Below are 7,658 nucleotides of genomic sequence, written 5' to 3'. Positions count from 1 at the left end.
GAAAGACAAATATCATATATTAATGCACATACATGGAATCTAGAAAGATGATACTGATGAGCCTTTACATAGAGCAGCAATGGAGAGGCAGACATAGCGAATAGACTTTTGGGCACAGTGAGGGAGAGGGAAGGTGGCATGATTTGAGAGAGCAGCACTGAAACATATGCATTACCGTACGGAAAGCAGAGAGCCAGTGAGAATCTGCTGTATTACACAGGGACCCCAAAGCTGGTGCTCTGCGACAACCTGGGGAGGGGACGGGGAGGGAGGTTTAAGAGGAAGGAGACGACCCCTCCCTTCGAGGCCGATCACCGGGGAGGGGACGAAGGAGGAGCGCCCGCGGTGGCGGTAATACGGGGTCACGTCCTCAGAGGTACTGCTGGCAACCGGGGTAGCCTACGGCCAAGGCACCCTCCTTAGCGGGCAGCTGGCTGGGGTCCTCCAGGAATGGGGGTGCATTGCGGAACCGATGGGTGGGGTGGCGCGTGAGAAGGATGAGGGTCAGAAAGACGCCCCCCATCATCGCCGAGCCCACCATGTCCCAGGGGCCACTGTGGGGCGCCAGCACCGCCCGGGTCAGCGCTCCACCGGTGACGGAGCCCCAGGAATCTTCCTTGGCCTGCAGCCACAGCAGACCGCAGGCGAAAGTGGAAATCAGCTCCCCCCTGCAATCCGAAGGGCTGCGATGCTTACAGCGGTGACACTGCCTCTCCATCGGTGCCCAATTCCCACAGGGGCGCCGCGGAAGCCCTTAGTGGCTGGGAAGACCGCCGTCGATCACACCCGCGGTGAAGGTACCCCGCGATCACCCCCAATTCGCCACGCGCAAGGCTCCCCGAGCCTTCTCATTTTATTTTTTTTAAAAAAACATATGCATTCAGCATCGGTTTCTCGGTCCATCATCACTGAAAAATTCCCGCCCATGTGCTAAACTCACTTGTTCCTCACTGGTGGAGCCAAATCCCACCTCTGGAGGTGAGCCCCAACCTTCCTTCCCTGAGTGACCGAGCCCGGCTTTTGGAGAAAGTCCACCATCAGGGCCAACGTCACCATGGATTCATAGCGGCAACTTGAAATGAGCTCTACCCAACCACCCTCTACCCGACAACCTACATAATTCCTCAGGACCTCGGGATCACTGGCTGAAATGACTGGTACCACCTTCCAAATAGTTGCTCAGACTGGAAACCTAGGAGTCCTTTTCAGTCTTGCCTGCTCCTTCATCTCCATGTATAATCCATCATCAAGTCCACTGCATGGTTAGCCCCTAAATATGTTTTGATTCCATCCCTTTGATGCTATGTCTCCACCTTCACCTCCTTAATCCAAAGTACTATCACCACTGACCTATACTGCTGCCATAATCCCCTGGCTTAGGTTCCCTGACTGTGCTTCTCCTCCTTCTAATTTCTTTTCTGCACTGCAGAAGAGAAGGAAAATTTTAAAACACAAATACTATATTATGTTCCCTAACCCCTCTTCCCGTAACATTACACTCAGCCCCCATCCCACCACAGGGCTTCTGCTGTGCGAAGGAACGCTCCCAGTCCTCCCCCCGCACGCACCTGCTAAAATCTCCTACCCACACATCGGGCTTTCATGCACTTGTCAATTCTGTAATGAATTAAACCCCAAATTAAGCTAGGCTCCCTGTCATAGGTGCTCACAGTCTCCTTCCTTCTTAGCACTTATCCCAGTTGTAGTTTTATACTTATTCATGTTTTTTAAAAATTAATATGTCTTCTCCACTGTATTAGAAGCATAATGATGACAGGGGCTATTTTATTTTTGCTCACTATTGAATGAACAGCTCTCTAGTATAGTGCCTACCACACGTTAGGTTTTAATAAAGGCCTGTGACATTAATCAATTAATTAACAAGGAAGAAAACAAATCCCTCAAAATCCCAGTGCCCCCAAATAATCAGTTATATTTGAAGTATTTCCTTCTAATAATTTTAATGCTTGATATGTTGATATTTTTACATCTGGATAGATATTATATACATAATTGTAATTATAATTCTTACATCAAATTCCAAGAATTTTCTAATATCTTTAACTAGTCTTCAAAAACTCCATTTTTAATGGCTGCATGTTATTCTAACTTCTGAATCTAGCCTAACACTTTTGAGCACTCTGCTATTATTAGGATTTCACGATAGCATTATTCTTATAAATAATGTCATAGCAGCCATTTTTGTACATTTTATGCATCTAAACTTATGGCCACTTACACAGGACACATCCCTAAAATAAGGTAAATTCTAAAGTTATGATGCATAAATTTTGTTAAGACTTGGGAATACCTGGATATTAAGAATATAAGAGAAATGAATGGTATATTTCTACGTTGAAATAAATTACTCAGACTTAGATTGCAAGGCAGGGATAGACTCATCAGTTCATTGCAAGCATTTACTCAACTTTTAAAACTATACCTTGTACCCAGCTTACTCTAGGGAAAGACTGACAAAGTATTTTGCAGGATGGACTTATTTTTCAGCACTCTGCCCTAATGTCCTGAAAAGAACCCTCTGGAGAAAATACTTTCCCAGTTTGGGGATTATTTTTTCTGCTTACAAATCTAATAAGACTATTGATAGTTCAATGGGGTCCTTCACAGTATTTTCCAGTAATAGTTACACTTTACAAAAAGAACATAAATACATCCTAAAGACTCTACTAATTGTATATGTTTAAAAGTTGTTCCAAATATTCCTTTAGATACATTAATCGAGGTCCAGTGTCCTGACTTGGGGCAAGAAATCAATTAAAATACCAACCGCTAAGGCTTCAAGAAGGTGAAATTATCTGGAATGCTGTATACTCCCTCCCTGCTTTCTCCAATTATAGGATTTCCTTTTGGGAGGTTTCCACACAAGAGTCTCAATTAGAAGAGTCTATTAACAAAAACAAAGCCTTCTAGATGGGCATTCTTTGCAAGACTATTATTACATTCAAAACAATTGCAGCAATACTTTCAATAAATATATTTACAATTTTCTGATGCTTTATATGAATGTCAGAAGCATCCATTTTTCATTCTGAGAAGATTCAATTCTCAATCTACTATGTAAGCACACATCAAGCTAGGAAAAGAAATCCATGCACAGCATGACCTATTTTGGATGTACTGAATTTCTTCTCGAAAAGAATTAAAAACTGTCATTAAAAAATCTAGACAGAGAAGCATTAATACAATGGATGTAAAAGCATATTTCATATGCTTTTTCATGGATAGTAAGAATGAGTTGTACCTTTTATGAGGTTCTACAACAATAATGTTTAGGTGTATTTTGCTTTATATACATGAATTTAAATCCTCTCCATTCTCAGAATATATTTAAATTCATAGTCATATCCTCAGCTGCCTACTCTAATAAATAATTCTTTTTGTAAATAAAAGAGCAGCCTTTATTAAGGTAGACTAAATTTTGGTACTATGACTATTCATATTTTTGTCACACTATTATGTTTTTCATTTAGACATACTCAGAGGTACTCTTGCTTCTACAGCAGAATTTTCACTTTTATTATCTAACTCTTCTGCTTTTGTTATAAAATGCACTAAGATTTAAAAAATCTTTTTCTAACATTTACAACTCCATGACATATGTATGTATACCTATTTTACAGATGAGGATATCAGAGTTCACAAATAATAAACTGCCTAGAGTTCAGTAACTAGAAAAGCAGAATCGGAACCAAGTTCTTTTGGGCTCTGTGCCTCTGCTCTTTCCGCTACATCAGGTAACAAACTGCACGACTGTGATACCTACAGTTGTGAGCATCACTGATGACATAATTTTTTACCTATTTTTGGCATTCAGCAAATGACACCTACATGTTGTCATCACCATCATTTTTATAATGCCATCTATATATGAGCATGCCTTACCAGAAAAAAATATGCTATCAACAAGGCCTCTTCAATCAGAGCGTTTTCTTTTCCTTGCCTATGCCTCCCTTCTATTACCTCATGAATGAAGTACAATTCCGCATTTTCTCCCCTACACACACAAGTTAAGGACAGTAGTAGTAGAGCAGAAAGAACACAGGCTTTTGAGTCATCTAGATCTGCATCTGACTCCTAACATCACGGCTTACAGCTACATAACTATGGACAGTTACTTAACTTCTCTGAGATGACGATCTTTTCATCTGCTAAGGGAATAGCGATGCCTGTCTTATAGTGTTTGCACATTAGAAGCAATGCATGCACATAGTAGCCACTCTGTCAATAAATTCTCACAATACCCTATGCTTTGGTTAAATCAGACCACATACCAACCCCCCTACCCTACCATCTGTGCTTTGCCACAGCGTTGGCCTGTAATCCTTCCCTGTCATCCGATTCTTAATCCAACCTTTGTTCAAAAGTCACTTCCATTGAGCTTTCCCAAGTCCTACTAACCAGAAAACAGCTCTCCTTTATAACTTGCTTATTAGACCCACTGTATCTTGTGTCATGAATCTGAGCAAACTCTGGAAGATAGTGGAGGACAAGAGCCTGGCTACAACCCATGAGGTTGCAAAGAATTGGGCCAACAGTAACTGTACAACAACATCATATATCATAATGCTTATATTTGTCTATGTCATTAAACTGTAAGAACTTGGATTACACGTGTAACCATTTAATCTTCTCTGTTTTCTCCAAAGCACCTAGCTAGGATCTGACACTCAACTAATGGATGAATAAATCAAATATACAATGCTTATATGGAATCTATATCCTATCTTTAATCATCTTAAAAATCTCTTTATTTAAAATGTACACTGGGAAGACCCAGAGGGATGGGATGGGGAGGGAGGTGAGAGGGGGGATCGGGATGGGGAACACATGTAAATCCACGGCTGATTCATGTCAATGTATGGCAAAAACCACTACAATAAAAAAAAAAAAGAAAAAGAAATAAATTAATTAATTAAAAAAATAAAATGTGCAGGAACTCTTGAGTTAACAGTTTCAGACATGCAACCCATTTTTAAAGTGACTAAGTCAAACTTTCTATTCCTTGACCCTTCTCTAGAGAACATTCCTTTGAGGATGGGTATGAATAAACTGGAATTTCCAGAAGAGCCTTAAGAGCACTGAGGCGCACTGTAGAAATGCAGCCTGAATCAAAAGGGATGGGAAGATTACAACAATGTGGTTTAAAGAGAGGGAAGTGATGTGGAAAATCAGATTTAAAAAAAGCGATTCTGCTAAGAATAAACATCTTTTGGTCAAGAAAACTTCTTAACGTATTTGTGAGAAATCAAAAAATTTTATTCATTATTGACTCTTGTACTAGGGTTCTCCAGAGAAATAGAATAAGTGTGTGTGTGTGTGTGTGTGTGTAAAATAAGGAACTGACTGACATGTTTGTGGACGCTGAGAAGTCTCACAATGCCATCTGCAAGCCAGGGTCACGGGAGAGCTCATGGGGTAGTTTCAGTCCAAGTCTTAAGGCCTGAGAACCAGGCGCCTTAGTGCTGTGAGTCCCGTCTGAGGGCAGGAGAAGGTCAATGTCCCAGCTCAAGTGGTTAGGGAGAGAAGGTGAGGGGGAGGGAGGGGGAAAGAGAAAGAAATCGAGACTGAGAGAATTCTCCCCTCCTCCATCTTCTTGTTCTGATCAGGCCCTCACTGGATGATGTCCACCTGCACTGGGGAGGAAAATCTGCTGTATTCCGTCTACTGATTTAAACGCTCATTTCATCGAGACACACAATCACAGACATACCTAAAAATAACGTTCGGCCAAATATCTGGGCACCCTATGATCCAGGCAAGTTAACAAATAAAATTAACCATCATAACCCTCGAGTCTAAAAAGACGTCATTTCGGCAAAAATAGGAAATCCAGCAACCCAAACCAGAGTGGCTAGTCGCTCCTCCGTCTGTTGCTGATCACAGCCACCAGCCTGCGGGTGAGTCACAGCAGGAAAGCCTCGGAGGAGCGACATGGCGGGCACCGAAGCTCAGCAGGCGCTCTGCCTGCCAAGCCCTACCGTGTTGGCTGGGGGAAGGGTGCCTTTTCCACATCTGCTGAGGAGCTAAAACCCGAAGGGTTATAACAGGAGACTGGGAAGTTGTTCCAGATTGTCTCCTATGGTCAACAACAGCCTGTCGATAAACCCTCTGGTTCCATATCTACTAGGGAAAAAAGAGGCAAACTTTTATCAGAATGCCAGACGGTTTATCAACAGGCTGCTGTTGACCATAGGAGACAATCTGGAACAACTTCCCAGGTCTCCTGAATGTGTAAAATAGATAGCCAATGGGAATGTGCTGTCTGGCTCGGGAAACTCAAACGGGCTCTGTGTCAACCTAGAGGGGTGGGGTGGGGAGGCAGCTGGGAGGGAGGCTCTAAAGGGAGGCCCTGTATGTATCCCTATGGCTGAGTCATGTTGAGGTTTGACAGAAAACAGCAATTATCCCTCAATAAAAAAAATAATAAATTAAAAATAAACTACCTGCTTGTGAACTGGGGCTATAAATGCTACAAGGTTCCAAATATTCAGTGTGGCAAGACTTCACCTGTGCTTTAACTATATACAAATTATCTGAGTGCAAGAAAAACACCCCAAAGTCTCGGCTCCCTCAAAGGCTGGAACTGGTGTGGAGACAACGGCACAGGTGGGAACACTGGACAAAACAGGCCAGGAGAGGCACCACACAGTTCCTGTTCCCTAGAGAGCCTGCTCCTCAGCCTATCCTCAAGGGACTTCTACCTCGCCTGAAGGACCAGGTGGGCTTCCAGTGGCGGCTGGGATGGTAAAGAATCTCCCTGCAATGCAGGAGACCCGGATTCAATCTCTGGGTTGGGAAGAACCCCTGGAGGAGGGCATGATGACCCACTCCGGTATTCTTGCCTGGAGAATTCCATGGATAGAGGAGCCTGGAGGGCTACAGTCCATGGGGTTGCAAAGAGTCGGACACTGAGCGACTTTTTTTTTTTTTTTTAGCGATTTCTTTTTAAGGACTGGATAAATAACTGCCCCTCCAGGAAGGCCTTCCTAATCTTCCTCTTCTTTCTTTTCCTTCTCCCCCTTCTCCACTAGGACATGCTGAGAATTCAGCTTGACTCCCTCAGTAATACCAACTCGTGTTGCACTTCTCCTCGTCAGCAGTATTTAGGTGTGTCTTGTTCACCGTGGTGGGGTCTTTGCGTGTTGATCTCCCACATAAACCACAGATGCCTTGAGGGCGGGACCAAGCCTGTTCATTCCTATACAGCCCAGCACTACACCCAGCACTAGGGCGAGGCCTATGCAGGCCCTCCCATGGGCGGCCCCACCTGCCCAGAAGACATTTCCCTGTTCTTGACCTGCTCAGCCATCCTTGAACCGAGTTTCTGACTACTTCTCAAGAGGGAGCCATTCATCACCCCGCTCCGCAATGACCCATCTGTGAGGAGCTCCCGCAGGGACCAGCGTGGCCTTTGGTCCCGCTCTGACTCACTCCTCCACCTGAAGAGGAGTGCCACGTGCAGGGTTTGTGAAAGGGGAATAAGTACACCCAGTCCTGCCCTTGTCTTATCCCTTGTTCCAGCTTTCACAAGGTTGTATACTGGTCTACAATCTCATTTTCAGTCTTTGAGCATCAGTTCAACTCAGAGGCGTATTAGCAGGCTTACCTGATTACATATGTAAACCATATCCTAAACT

The 7,658-nt window shown here is 43.5% G+C and overlaps 1 pseudogene; it reads right to left on the bottom strand.

The window, feature by feature from the left end:
• Positions 1-370: 370 nt before the first annotated feature.
• Positions 371-5,954, bottom strand: LOC133062920 (mitochondrial import inner membrane translocase subunit Tim17-B-like; annotated as a pseudogene).
• Positions 5,955-7,658: the final 1,704 nt, after the last annotated feature.

This window comes from Dama dama, chromosome 9 (genome assembly GCF_033118175.1).
Source record: "Dama dama isolate Ldn47 chromosome 9, ASM3311817v1, whole genome shotgun sequence".
NCBI classification, from domain to species: Eukaryota; Metazoa; Chordata; class Mammalia; order Artiodactyla; family Cervidae; genus Dama; species Dama dama.
Note: the sequence above shows the minus strand (reverse complement) of the source record. Positions and strands in the feature narration are given on the sequence as shown.